The 15,231-nt window shown below is 35.2% G+C and overlaps 1 long non-coding RNA gene across 1 annotated transcript in view; it reads left to right on the top strand.

The window, feature by feature from the left end:
* The first annotated feature begins 3,836 nt into the window (after positions 1-3,836).
* Positions 3,837-15,231, top strand: part of LOC119873423 — a 32,091-nt gene continuing 20,696 nt past the window's right edge. The window contains exons 1-2 of the long non-coding RNA XR_005363993.1: positions 3,837-3,937; positions 4,936-5,050. This is a non-coding gene — a long non-coding RNA (uncharacterized LOC119873423). The remainder of the gene's footprint in view (positions 3,938-4,935; positions 5,051-15,231) is intronic.

Below are 15,231 nucleotides of genomic sequence, written 5' to 3'. Positions count from 1 at the left end.
TCTGTTGTAACTGTCAAGTGAACTTTTCATTTTAATTATTTTACTTTCCAAATCCCAAATCCTCATTTTTTTTTTCTACAACTGCCATCTCCTTAATACGAGTTAATACAAGTTTCTGTTCATTGAATCATTGTCATCATACTTTCCTTTTACTCTTTCAGTATGGCATTCTTTAGCTATTTGGATTCCTTTGAATCTAAAACCAGGGCTGGGGGGACATACACACACAGTTTCTATTGATTACCCCTCTTTTTTCTGAGTTTGAGGCACATTTTCCTATTGCTTCACATATTTTTCTGTGGAATATTGCATATTTCAGACAATATTGGCTTTTTTTCTCCTGAGAATTGTTTTGGCTTTTGTTTTGTTGTTGTTGTTATTGTTGTTGCTTTGTTTTGTTTTTCTTCATTAAATCTGTGATGTATGTCTCCCTCTAAATGTGTGGCTTTGGATGTTTCTGCTGAGTTGTTTTTGTTATTTTATTTTTATTTTCAAGTTTGCTTTCCTATGTGTATTTCCTAGGAATAGCTTACTGTTCAGTACAGGATTAAAGATTATTTTCAAACACCTCAAACTTATGAGTCTTTCTACTCTCTGCTGACAATCTGTATGCAAGTTAAGGAACAGATTCAAACAGGCTGCTTTAGATTTATCCTTTTTTCTTTCTTTTTTTCTTTTTCTTTCTTTCTTTTTTTTTTTTTTTACTATCCATAGAACTTTCTTGTGTCTCCTTTGAGCGTGTGCCCTGGCACCAAAGGCCAGAGATGTACAAGCAGCTTAAATCCGTTGTGATCTCTGCTGTATACCCACATTGCTTCTGGCCAATCCCAGATGTGTAGAAAGCTTATCAAACCCCCTATGTGTGCTCATTTACTGGAACTCTTGTTTAATCACTAGCTATGCAAATTTAAGCAAATAGAGCTCCTAGCCTCTCTTTTCACTTGCATCAGGATTGCCCTTGTATTAGTTAGGGTTCTCCAGAGAAACAGAACAAATCAAATACACCTACAAACACACATACACACATATATATGAAAATACATGTGTATTTTTGCATATTTACATTTAATCATGTGTTTATGGAAACTAGGAAGTCCATAATCAGGTATCTGCAAGGCATCTGAGACCCAGGAAAGCCAGTGGTTAGTTCTAATCTGAGTCCAAAGCCTTGAGAACCAGGAGTGTCCATGATGTAACTTCTAGTCTGATAGCAAAAAGCCAACCTCCAGCTCAAGCAGTAAGTCAGAGAAAGAGAATTCTCTCTTCTTCTGTCTTCCTCCATTTTATTTAGGCTTTCAACAGGTTGGCAGATTCCCTACTTGGGGAGGACAATCTGCTGTACTTACTCTATGGGTCCAGATACTAATATCTGCCTGAAACATTCTCACAGACACACCCAGAAATAATATTTAACCAAATATCTGGACATCCTGTGACCCACTCAAGCTGACCCATGAAATTAATCATCACAACACTTTAATAATAGTGTTCTAAATTCTGTGTAATCTTACTAGCAGTGACAGTGACAGCCTGCCTCTCCCTGGCTGAATTATCATGGGCAGAGCCAGTGAGGTCATGGGATCCATCCTAGGCAAGAACACCATAGGCTCATGCTGTTCTTACCCAAAGTTTCATAGTATTCATGAATAGATGCTGTTTACACTGATGTTCGATGTTGGGTGATTTCTAGGTTTTTAGCAATCTGAAATGATTGTGTTTGACAGTTTTGCCCAGTTTTATGGTTCCTTTCGGTTAGAAGATAGTTGGCTTCCTAATCCCATTATGCTGGGAAGGAGATTTTATTAACTATAAATTTATCTAGAGTATATGACTCCTTTTCAACATATCCCTTTACCATTCCAAGCCTGTGCAAAAAGAGACACACACAGAGGATGAGAGAGAGACAGAGAGAAAAAGAGAGAGAGAGAGATCAGTGATCCAGAAAATGTATCACTTCACAACACTTCAGCAAAAAGATCTTGCCCTTTCAACTCAAATGAACCTTGCTTTGAATCTTGGAATTATAACTTCCTACTATATGTACTCTGGAAAAAAACACTCAAACTCTTTGAGCCTCCTCTGTAAAACAGGAATCTTAGCTGGGTTTTTGTAAAGACAAAATGCCTTGGCTATAATGTGTACTTAATGAATGCTCGTTTTCTTTATTATACCCCTTCTCTTTGCTTTCCATAAGCATATGCTATGTGTAACTGCCTGATTTTATGTTTGGTGTTTAAAAACTGCATTAGATCGTGTATTTGGTTATTGATGTTTAAAGAGTACATAGCTAGAATTATTGGTAATTCAAGAGACACAATGGAGAAATGGTTTCTGAAGCAACCAACACCCCTCTGGTTTGATGCCCAAGAATGCAGCCCTATTCTTGTGTTTTTACAAGCCTTATGTTGATTTATGTTTGCAAATGTACTTTTGGTAGTTTTCTTAGGCTATATTCCCAGTGTCTTGCTTTAGATAACCATTGTATATATATTTTTTGCAGTATTTTCTAAGTGTTACAAGGAAGAAGGAATGAAGGGGATAAAATGCATGTTAGTTTTTGTGGGATAAATTCCAAACCAACTGATTCTAGTGGAACTTCCCTTTTTTTCCCCCCAATCTTTCTCTTGGTCAGTTATAATATCATTACATATAGCATTAATATCATTACAGCACTCTCAGTGTTTCTTCTCTGAACAAATTCACTCAACCACAACTAGTTACTAGACTAGTATTTCAATTCTAAGTACTGGTCACGACTAGGAAGTGAAGCAAAGAAAAAACCTTTGTAATAACAAAGGTTATAGTCTCATTCAGAGAATATATCCATTTTCCTGCATCTTGCTTATATACATTTCATTTTATGTGTATGCCTAAATACATTGTGAGTTTGACAAACCTATACCGTAATTTTGAAAAATGAATCTGCTTTTCTCCATGACTATTAACTCTTAATAGTAAGAGACATGATTTATTTTCCCCTTGAATTATTACCTCTCTCATAGGAGAGAGTATCAGACATCAAAGATCAACCTGGCTTTGTAGAAACAACACTGGAATTGAAGTGGAAATGGAACACAAAGTTTTCTCTGTCCTGCCCTCATTGTATGATCTTGGTTAAGTAAATCAACTTCTCTGAATTTTGCTTCCCTTCTATTCAGTAATGAGATTATTTAATCCCGAAGTTTCCTATTGCTGATAAAATGCTATGACTCTGCAATCCTCTTACATTGGTCTGAATTTTATCTATGATGTCTTTAAATATTTTATAAAATAAATGCTGCTATTTGCTGTCTGCCTGATTATACCTAAGGTTCTCTGGTATATTTGTTCCATTAGGTGTTGGATGTTATTTTCAGAGATACGATTTAAAGTTTCCAGGCAGCTAGACTAATCTCTTTTGAGATTGGGACCTCATTTGGTTATGGCCTCACATTAATAATCAGTTTATTGTACCATGAACTTCCCCACTAATTCATCTTATATTTGTGAATCTATATTATATCTATATTTATATCAATTTCTAGATCGGGACATTTAAGAATATGATTTGAGAACATTCCAGAATAGGATCTCTTTAGTCCTGTTCTTAAGCCCTAGAGTACCTTAAGATTTATTTCTTTATTTAGAACAATCTCTTCTTTCAGTGCACTAAATTATTATATCCCATCTACCTAAAAGCTTTGAAAATATCTTCAAGTGTTCAATTTACATCTGGTGGTGAGAAGAGGCATGGGGAACATAAACTACTGGCCAGACCCTGTTCAGAATTCTTCTATTTGCTTAGCTCCATTGTGACTCCAGCAAAGAGTTAAGCTAAAAAAAAAAAAAAAAAAAAAAAAAAAAAAAAAATCCTTAACTCATGTACCTTCAGTGTTCTGTGGGAACAATGGAATAGAAAAGTAGCACATTATAGGCCTCACCCAAAGAAGGGGCTCAGGTTTGTACATTTCAACCTCATCTAGTCTCCATCTTATTAATGGTTTAATTTTGGCAGCTACACACCCAAGAGTGAAAGACATAAAATCCACAATTTTACCACAGCTGTTTCCTACTTCCTCTACAAAATTATTTAAACACCTTGTGACCTAAGGGGAAAGGATAAATGAATGACTTTCCAAATGAATTATCTCCTGTCTGCTGTGTCATTTCAGAAGTACTTGCTAATGGACAGAATAATCTTTCACAATTATCTTTCATGATCTGGAGATTTAAAAACTGTACTTAATCCCTGTTCCTATGTTTTCATTCTTAGAACTGCACTTTACATAGAAGCAGAATTGCTATAAGAAATATGGAATCATGCTTCATTTGAGAAAGCAGAGAGGATTTACTAAATACTCTAAAATCCTTCTGAAAATCTTGTCTTCAGGAGGGAGCTTCAGGATCACATCTTTAGGATTTGGAAACGTAAATTGTGCTGCCAAAGAGTTTTCTTTTTTTTATAAGTAGTGAGCTATACAAACATGTTTTGAAATACCATTTTGAGGATACAAAGTCCAGATTCATATTAAAATTCAAAGGAAATTGAATTACATAGTGGTAATAACACCCCTACCTGGTCATCTGTTAGTAATGCCATGGTAAATATAATTTCAGTGATAAATCTCTGCCAGTACTACCATGTCCCTGTTCCACAACCACAGAGCATATACACATACACAAAAAGGAGTAAGACAAGGAGGGGGGAAAAAGCCACTAAAACACCTCACATAATAAGTCAACACTTATAGTATTAAAATATCAACCCTTTGGACAAAAGAAAATAGGAATGATAACTGATCCTAAGTCAGGTACAATCTTGAATATTTCTTTCATCGATAGAGATCTTGCAGCTGAAGTTATGTGAGAAAGGTTAATTAGATTAAAATTAACTCTACCACTGACTATGGGGATCTTAATCATGCAAATGCTTGAATCTTACTATTTTTTTTTCAGCTTGATACCCAGAGGTGATGTTTGCTTAGCTCAAAATGACTTTTTTCTCTTGGCCACAACACCCAATGGAATGTGTCTCCGGCAGCCAAAATTGAACATAGTTGATTGAACAAGGGTAAGCACTTGAAAGGAATGGGACCAATAAGATCCTCTCCCCTAAAAGCTGGACAGAATGGCTAAGTGGTTCTCATCAGCTTGAGAGAGAGAAAATTTCCGAGGTTAGCACAATCATTTCACCTGAATTCACTATTGGCAAATAATGCCATTCCATGAAAAGGTATGACGGATATGTCCAGAGAGATTACAAACATCTCATCCTGGGTTCCTTAAAGTCTCCATTTCTTCATTCCAGTTGTTACCTACTTTCTAACCCTGATTTCTAGAGACATTGCTCACTATTAATAAGCTTCTTTTCTGATACTTAAATGAACAAAAATTGATTTGAATGGTTATACCCCCAAATTCCTGTCTCATACAGGTAACTATAGAATATAATAACTACTTTAACCTAACTATACCTAATTTTAGAAATGAAAATGAAATGTAACAATGTGATGACAATTCTGAGAAATAGAAATTCTAAAGAACATACTACAGTTTTTATTGACACATTGCAGATAGTGATTATTGAATAATTCTTGAATCTTTTTTACTCATTTAAGGGTAAAATTTTTTAACAATATATGTGAGTAGGGTATCTTGAAAAAGCCACAGTTTAATTGGCATACAAATCACAAACTGCTTTGGGGAAATATTTTAATATTAATCTGGTTTGTGTCTACTTAGTGTGAAAAGTTCCGAGTTTTTTCCCTCTCAACCAATATTCTCTGAAATTTCTTGCTCTCAGAATGTGTAGAAAGACAACATATTATCCTTTCTCCAATCGGAATCATCACAACGTTGGTTAGGCTTTTATTTCTCCTATAAAATGTCTTTTATTTAATAGGATCTATTTCCCAGGTGTTAAATTTTCCAGAAGAATAATTTCCCTTGTTTTAACTCCTGGCCTGTATGGCATTGGTCTCTCTTGACTAGTTACTTGCATATAAAAAGAGTTAATTTAAATTCAAGTCCCGCAACCTATTTTCCACTGTTTGTAGATGACATTACGTAGTGGAAACTAATATAGGTCCTTGTTAAAATGTTTTTCTATTTCAAAAGTGATTTATTTTGAATTCAATTTCCCAGTTATTAATATAAACATCTAATTCAAAAATGTAATGTCTTAATAACAAAGTCCATTGAATTGGGACAAATTTCTGTCTGTTTCAGGAGACTGGGGTAGAAATCTTTATATGGGTAGAGTTCTATTGTCATTTTAACATTAATGCATGTGGTATCATAAAATCCATATTGGTATAAACATTAGTCACTAGGCCACAGACTTCCTTTTTCATTTTATATATGTACCAAAATGATGCAAAACATGTTACACTAGGGGGTAGCTTTTTATACTTCTGGGTCACCACTTGTTGGAAGAGAGAACAATGGGCTAGATCTAGAGAGAAAGAGATCTTTCTTTCTTTCTTTCTTTCTTTCTTTCTTTCTTTCTTTCTTTCTTTCTTCTTTCTTTCTTTCCTCTTCCTTTCTTTTAATACTGGCTACAAGTAGGCAAGTTTAACCAAGAGGAAATTTAAAATATCATCTTGTTAACATTTTTCCACATCTGCAAGGCCTATCCTTAGAAGATTTAATTTTAAAAAGATTTCCTCTTATCATGAACAGGTTATGACATAAGCCAAGTACTAAATTCTAGTTTAATATCTTCTTAGAGCAGTTTTCTTAGAATCCTGTGAAGTTCTGTGTTGCTTTATTCTCCCCTTCTTGCCTGCCACTTTCCAAAACTTCCTGACTCCCTTTCTCCATGATTTGTAATCTCTGTGATCCTTCAAGGCTCACATAAGACCTCAACAAAACTTTTCTCAAAGTTCAAGGCAACAGCTACTTCTTCCCATACTTGATTTATCATAATAGGATTCATGCTTGGCATTTAGTGGTACAAGGAGAAATAAACATTTATTAATGAATGGTTCCTCTTTGGTAGATATTTTTAGTCTATTATAATTTCTAATTCATCTCTCATTTATCTAATTTGGTAAACTAATAGAATGATTCCTCAAAGTACAGATATTACAATAACAATATCTTCTGTCCTTTGCCATCACCCAAGTAAGCTTTGAAAAACACTTATGTTTGTCTTACAGAGCCAGTCTTCTTTTGATTAGGTCTTAAATAGCTCCTAATTCTACTGAACATACATGAAATCTGTAGGATTAATTTTCTTTTTCCCTCCTTTAATTAGATCCTTCTTTTCTTCATAATCCATTATCATTTCTTGAATATAAATAAAAAATAAATAAATGGACAATTAAGCTAAAAAATAAAGCATGACATCATATTGGGCAAACAAGCTATCAACATAGGTTAGTTAAATAATAATTGAAGATATATGTATACAGTGCCACAAGACAAGGTATGTTCCATTGGTGAGGACAAAGGCTCATGTAGTTTCACAGGAGAGAGAGGTTACATTCATCATGAATGAACTGAGACAACTGCATAGAAGAGGGGACTTTTTCTCTGGGCCTAGAAGAATTGTTTGAAATGGGAGCAAATGCATTTTAGGCAAGAGAGGTAAGTATGAAGAAAGGAAAGGAAGTAAGATAATGCAGGGATTGTTGGATTGACTAGCTAGCAGCAAAGAGCAGACAAGATTAAAAAGAAAGATGAAAAACAAAACAAAAGACTAAAAGGGAAGATGGATTGTTGGACAGTAGAAGGTCTGAATAGCATGCTAAGAATTTAAGGGTTTACCCTTGAGGAAATGAAAGAAACTGAGTTTTAAAACCAGAATTAAAGTGTCACATTCAAAAGACTTAGCTTGTTGCAGATTTAGTTAATTTGATAAGGAAGAGACTGAAGGAAAGGAGATGGGGACTGTTGATGGAGCACTGAAGGGAACTATGAGAGCTAAAGTGAATATGTGGCATCACCAAAAGAAAAAACAAAAATAACTGCTGCATGACATGGAAAGAGGAACCCACTGGGCTTGGAGACTCAAGGAATTTTGTAAGGTTAAAGCATCAAAAGTCCCAAACTGATACTAAAAGAAAACAGAAAAAAGAGAAAAGAAAAGAAAAGAGAAAAGAAAAGAAAAGAAAAGAAAGAAACAAAGAAAGAAAGAAAGAAAGAAAGAAAGAAAGAAAGAAAGAAAGAAAGAAAAGCATGTCAAAAAGAAGAGGGAATATTCATCTTTGGAATTACTTAGTAATGAAAAGTTTATTCCCCTCCAGTGGAGAGTTCACAGTTACACTGGTATGCTCCTTTCAACAACTAGGGTCTTCCAACTACTTGAATACCCTTGATTTTAGAAGTATTCTTTTTCAATTGTGTGAATCTACATAGCTCCTGAGAGTAAGACGCTACAATGTATTGAATGCACAGCACACCAAATCTCCCAGAATATCCTTTATGGGGACAACTCTCTAAAAAACTATTGAAAATGTGTTGAATTTACATACTCATAACCTGACACAAATTTCTCCTTGTTGCCCAACCTCTGACCTTCCCCATACACACACATACGCACACACACTCTCTCTCACACACATTCTTTTTTTTTTTTTTTTAATTTTTTTATTTATTTATGATAGTCACAGAGAGAGAGAGAGAGAGAGGCAGAGACACAGGCAGAGGGAGAAGCAGGCTCCATGCACCGGGAGCCTGACGTGGGATTCGATCCCGGGTCTCCAGGATCGCGCCCTGGGCCAAAGGCAGGCGCCAAACCACTGCGCCACCCAGGGATCCCTCTCACACACATTCTTAACTGGCTTTTTAGGCTGCAACAGAAGTCCCTTTGTAAGTCTGCTGAAGGAAGATGCGATTAAGATAATTTGAAATAACCATTTTTCCCCACCTGGGCTTATTAAAGCTAGATGTTTATCTAGAGGCATTCTGCACCTAACTATAAGCTGGGAGACCCCAGTGTCAACAGTAGTAGCAAAAAATGAAAATTACTATAAAAATTCCATATTTTAAGAGAAAGGTATCTTTTAACAAAGTTTATAAATTGAGATATGCAAAATGAGTTTGTAATCTGTGGAAAATCTGTCTCAGGATATTTGATATAAATGCATTATATGTAGGGGTACATACTTTTAAGAGCAAAACCAATGCTCTTAATTGCTCATAAAAGAGTGAATAATTAATAGATCTATTAAGGCATACCTTCTATACTTTATGAATTTAATACTGAAAAGTAGTATAAATAAGAAAAAGCATTGAGCAAGGAAAACAGGCTATTGAACTGAATTCTGAAGTGTGTGTGTGTGTGTGTGTGTGTGTGTGTGTGTGTGTGTGTGTCTGGAGGTGGAAGTTTGAAATGCTCTTAAAATTATTTTTATAAATAGAATACTATCAGAATACTATTTTAAAGAAAAATAAAGTTAGGAATTTTAACTCATTCACAAATGGCAGGTTAGGAAGATGATGGAGACTTAAATTGGGAACTCATTTAAAAAGCTGCTCTGGTAAATCCATGCTGTGGATACCTCTCCTCTCCATGTATGTAGAGATGGCCACTATTGCAGGAACACAGGTTATAAGTAAATTCTAAATAAATTGCAAAGAGCTGAGGGCCAAGACGTGTGGCCATCCAAGTAGAAGGGTAAAGTACTTTTCTCAGCCACGCTGCTCATTCACTTGGTAAATCACAAGGAAACTGTCCTCTGTGGGATCTCAGAATACGTTAGTTCTCAAGCACAAGGGTGAGAACCGTCTTGACATACTTCCTCTCAGGGTTAAATAATCTGGATTCTGAGAGTCCATGGAGAAAGAGAGATGAATTAGAGGAATTAACCTGGGAACTTATCTTAGTCACATGTGTGCATTTCAGCGAGTGCAACAATCTAATTGTTTTTTTTTTTTTATAGTGAAAGGTTATCTCTAATTCGTACTGATAGGAAGCCACGAGCTGTGTTCTGAACAATTTACTAAATATAAACGGCTGATACATGCTTTCCTGATCCAAATGAGGGCTTTTCCTACTTCTCACATTTTGATGGCTTGCTCACTTGTTTGTTTCTCCAAATTCTTTGCACTGCAGATCTTGGATCTGTTATCTTTGTACAAAGCGAGCCAATTGGGGAAATCCGCTCTCACTGCTCCTCTACTGAGGAAGAACAACAGTGGATTAATGATTTCGATGTTTCAGGCAAACTAGCTAATTTACATACAAATTAAAATTTAATGTAACCTATGATAGTTTTATTGCATGTTATTGCTTCAAAAAAAAAAAAAAAAGAAAGAAATCTTCCACCCCTTGGAAGTTTTTCCTAATTAATTGTAAATCTGTCCATTGCATCCTGCCCTAATTAAAAAAAATTAATTAATTTAAAAAAATAATAAATGCCATGATTCCTGCTTTACCTATCATCCCACAGTACATATTGACGTCGTTTTTATGGGCGTAATGTTAGTGGGCAAAAATGTCAATGCATAACATTAATATGTAGCAATATTAATGCCAAACAATGATTTAAGCCGCAGGAGAATCTTATAGGTCAACTTCTAGTTGATTGCTATCTTAATAGGAGAGTAAAAAATGTTATACATCCCAATACTCCCAAAAGTGATTCTCCAAAGGGTGATTTTGTCCCTCAGGGTACGTTTGGCAAGGTCTGGAGAGTTTTGATTAGCCTGGCTGGAGGGGGTTTACTACTGACATCTAGTGGGTAGAGGTCAGGCCTGCTGGTAAACATGCTGAATTACAAAGAACGGGCCACCCCTACCCCAAAAAACAATTCTCTAATCAAAATGTAAATAGGATTCCTATTTTCCCTTTTCCTGCACTATAAACTAACAAACTTTTTTTCACTGATGAAGGGTTTGCTTCCTATTTTAGGGAATTGTGTATATGTGTGTGTGTGTGTGTGTGTGTGTGTGTGTGTGTCTGTAGGCTGAGGAATGTATAGGCTGAAGATAAAATAAATTCTCTCGACTTAAACAAGCCAGAAGCAAAACATGCCTTCCTACCATTGCCTAATATAATAATTAAAATTACTAAATCAAATTTCAAAATCCAACTTACTGAGAAGAAACAAAGAGCATATGTTCTCTGTAGAGTATTAGAATAATGCATTGGGTCACCATTAATTATTAAATGAAGCTACAAGTATGACAATAGCAAAAATATAAAAATGTAATATGTAAAAAAATGTTAAAAAGTAACAAAAAAAAGTAAAAATGTACATTTTTGTCCCTTATTCATAAAATGGCAATTTTCTGCAATGGCTAATCTCTGAAGTTGGGAAGGACAAAAAAGGAATTTGATGTTCCTCTTTACATTTATGATTTAATTTCCAGAGTGACTTCTTATTGTAACTGAAATTCTTTCTTGACTAGAGGTCCATCTGGGACTATTTATAAAATAAACTGTATTTCACAAGTCCTTTGCAAAGCTAATCAACAATGACAGAAAATAGCCTAGAATTGCCTTGGGCTAATTGTGGGTAGAAACTGTGCAAAGAGACATAAGGGAACCATTTGGAATGATGGAGATATTCTATATCTTGATAGGGGTGGTGATTGCATAAGTGTGTGTATTTGTCAAAACTCATTGGATACACTTAAAATGGGTGCACTTGAGTATAAGTAAATTGTATAATAATAAAGCAGGGTGGGTTTTTTTTTAATTGCCTGCTTTGGATAATAAATCATATGGCTATTTTACTCCTAAATCTAGTCAAAGTAGCATCTCACACTCAGATTTGGTAATCAAGTAACACATTATTTTATGTGTGCAATGGCTACGAACAACTAGAACATCCTCTGTGTGCTCTGCCCATACCAAATCATTTCCTTCTCTTTGTTTTAAAGATGAGGAAACAGAACCCAAAGATTTTGATAGTAAAAATATCCTTTACTTTGAAAAAAAAAAAAGAATATCTAAGGCATTCACACTATTATAATTACATTACTCATAGGTAAATTATGAACTCTGGAAACTAGCTACCTTGCTTTTTTTTTTTTTTTAAAGATTTGTTTATTTATATTAGAGAGAAAGTGGAGGGAGGAGCAGAGAGAGAGGGAGAGATTGAATCTCAAGCAGACTCCCAACTGAATGTGGAGCCAAATGCTGAGCTCAGTCTCATGACCCCAAGACCATGACCTGATTTGAAATCAAGAGTTGGAGGCTCAACCAACTGAGCCACCCAGGTGCCCCTGGAAGCTAGCTACCTTTCTGAAGGACACACAGTTATATAGTGAATATGCCAAGAACACAATGTATACTTTCCTTAGCTTTTCACCATGATGTTTGGGCTGATCCTGTAATACATTAGATCTAACCTGGATGGAAAGAGAACTGTATGAATAATTAAGTTGGGTCATATATACTCCAGATCTAACCTGGCATAGTTGGGATTTCTGACATAGGGTCACTATAGATGCTATTTTCTCTGTCATTTTTGACATAATGTATTGCATTCTATAACCTAAAAGAGCTCATGACTATTTGTTTTTACATTGAGATGGGACAGACATCCTTTCCTTTTAACACAGGTACAAATCAAGATACACCAAGTAAAGACACCTAAAATTGGTTTATCTTAAACTTAGCTTGATGATGGAAAAGTTGATGAGACAGTGTGTCAGTGAGGTTCCTAATAGGAAACAAATGGAATAATCAAACAAGGAAAACCTGAGAACATCTGGTTGACAAAGGACCCATGTGGGGGTCTGGTAAGGAAAGCACAAAGATAAACGGCATGAGAGGGCAGCAAAATGATTATATCACTCCTAGGATCAGCAGATAAAATATAAGGTGCTCCATTAAATTTATATTTCAAGTAAATAACAAATAAATGTTATAAATGTTTTAGTATAAATAGGCCATGTTCTCTTGCTTTTTTTTTTTTTTTTCCCTAAATCTTGTGACTCTAAGTCTACTCCTCTCTACCAAATAAAACACAGAAGAACAGAGCCAGCTTCTGGGCAGACCAGAAGACAGGGATTTGGACAAAGCAGATAAGATGTCACAAGTAGAGGAGAGAGAGAGTGAGGGACCCCCACAGTGAGGGAGCCTGTGGATGAGGCATCTGGCCTCACTTTTCTCCCACCGCCTGACTTCGACACAAACTTCCCAGTGTCTGAACCCCAAAAGACCAGCTTCCTAAGACAGAGCACAGGAAAAAAGGAAGGGCAGAGTGAATCTGGAGGAACAAATAGAAACTATCTAGTCCAGAGAGGATTACATTCCTAGCATAGCCAAGGCGGTGGCCACACTTTGGACAAAGGAATTTAATACCTGAAGTGACACCTGATTCATAAGTGAACTTAAAATTCATTTCAAAAATAAAATCAGTAGGAATATATAAACTGATGTACATAGTATATTTTTATTCAAAATATTTATCCTGTGTAACACAGTTCTAAACAGGGAACATAAATTGTACCAAAAAAATACATGAAGTGACTCAATGGAATACTCAAGAAAACCAGGTTGCCACTTCTTTCAAAGAGGAAAAATAAGTCAAAATGGAAACCAGATTACAGCATCCACATAAGAAAAAAAATTATGATAGTCCGAGCCTATGGCATTTCTCTTACAAAAGCAGGTAAATGAAGGTCCAAACTTCTATAGAGTAAATCCAATATTCCTTTATGGATAGATTGTTTTAAGATTTAAAGACTTTTAAAAACCATTCCAGATATGTCACTCTACAATTATATTGCTTATGGTAGCCATTGCTTATGATGACACATAAATATTTTCTGACCAAAGCATTTTGTAAAATTTATCTGCACTCATGATTTCAGATACCTTAAAAATGTTCATGATAAGGGAAAACTTAAATAGTAACTTACACAGTACGATCACAAATCATGATAAAATAAACATGCAAAAGCATAGACACAAAATACATGTGCATACATATCTATCCGGAAATACATGCACAAAAACAATGACATTACTTGTAATTCTGGATATAGGAACTACGGGTGACATTTTATCATATTTTTACTTTACTTTCTAAATGTACCATTCTAAATGATTTTTTATAATCAGCCAAAAGAAAATAAGTAACATTTTAATATTCTTTTGTGAGGGTTTTATGTTCTAGAATAATCATTTTAATTGTCCTTTTACATTACTTGTGATTCTGGTGGAAAAATGATTCAAAAGAAGAACATACTTACTCTAGGATAACACGTTGGAAATACCCCAGAGAAGAAGACTGTAACTTTGTGTGTTCTTTTAGTTTTCATAGTAAAATGGAAATTGTTTGTAGTTGTTGCCAAGAATAAGGCTTTGTAACTTTGAGTTTGGCACACACCATATACTACATATCACTATCCAAATGTTGCTGGAAAATCTGAAGACTTTTTTAGACACTTTTACAAGAGTGAGCGAAGTATTATCTTATCACAGTTAACAATTATATGTTCATTCTCTTGAATGAGTACAGGGGAAAACATCAAGGGACATTTCTGGCCTGGCATCCTGAGTCTCCATATTTGGCATTGGAATGACTATCACTCCATAATTGGGCTAGTGTCCAGGGAAAGTAGAAATGGCTCACGGTAGGGGACATGCACTTGGCAGTGTTTGGGCCATTTCTCAACATTTCAGTAACTGGAATGCCTCATTTCTCTGTGTCGACAGTCCTGAGTAACATAGTAGTACCCAGGAGATCATTTAAACTCTAATTTTTTTTTAAAATAGGTAGCTTTTCCAGGCAAGCATAGCATTTTGCATCTTAAGCCCTGTCATCACCCATAGGAAAAAAATATATATGATGTATTTCCTTTCATGCATCTAAGTTCAAATTTTTGAGGTCATTCTTTTTTTTTCCAAATAATCGCTGGATACAGTCCTTTTTTTTTTTTTCTCTCCTTTCTAAGTTTCAACAGCTTACCCTTAAAAGACATAGATTAAAGAAATGCTAAGACTTGCATTTTTTTCTAAAACAAAGATTAGTGCTCACTGTATGAAGCCAATATCCCTCTATAGGAAAAAATAATATTAATAATTAGAGGATTTCTAAATTGCTGAATAAGGATGTGGCAAGTGTTTTATTTTTTATTTTTAAGTGCATTCTGAAGTCTCGGGGTGTGGCTTGCAGCAAATACAAAACAGGACATTGTCAAGTTAACAGAGAAGAGAATGTGAGGCCCAAATTGCTTATTTCAGTTTGAGCTTCTGCTGCAGGTGGATAAACAGGGTCCACTGGAAGGGCCCAGTATCATTTACTCACTGGGTGATAAGAGAATAATGTATGGTCCCTACCACTCCAT

Source organism: Canis lupus, chromosome 9 (genome assembly GCF_011100685.1).
Source record: "Canis lupus familiaris isolate Mischka breed German Shepherd chromosome 9, alternate assembly UU_Cfam_GSD_1.0, whole genome shotgun sequence".
Lineage (NCBI taxonomy): Eukaryota > Metazoa > Chordata > Mammalia > Carnivora > Canidae > Canis > Canis lupus.
The sequence above is the reverse complement of the archived record's forward strand: the minus strand, read 5'-3'. Positions and strand labels throughout refer to the sequence as shown.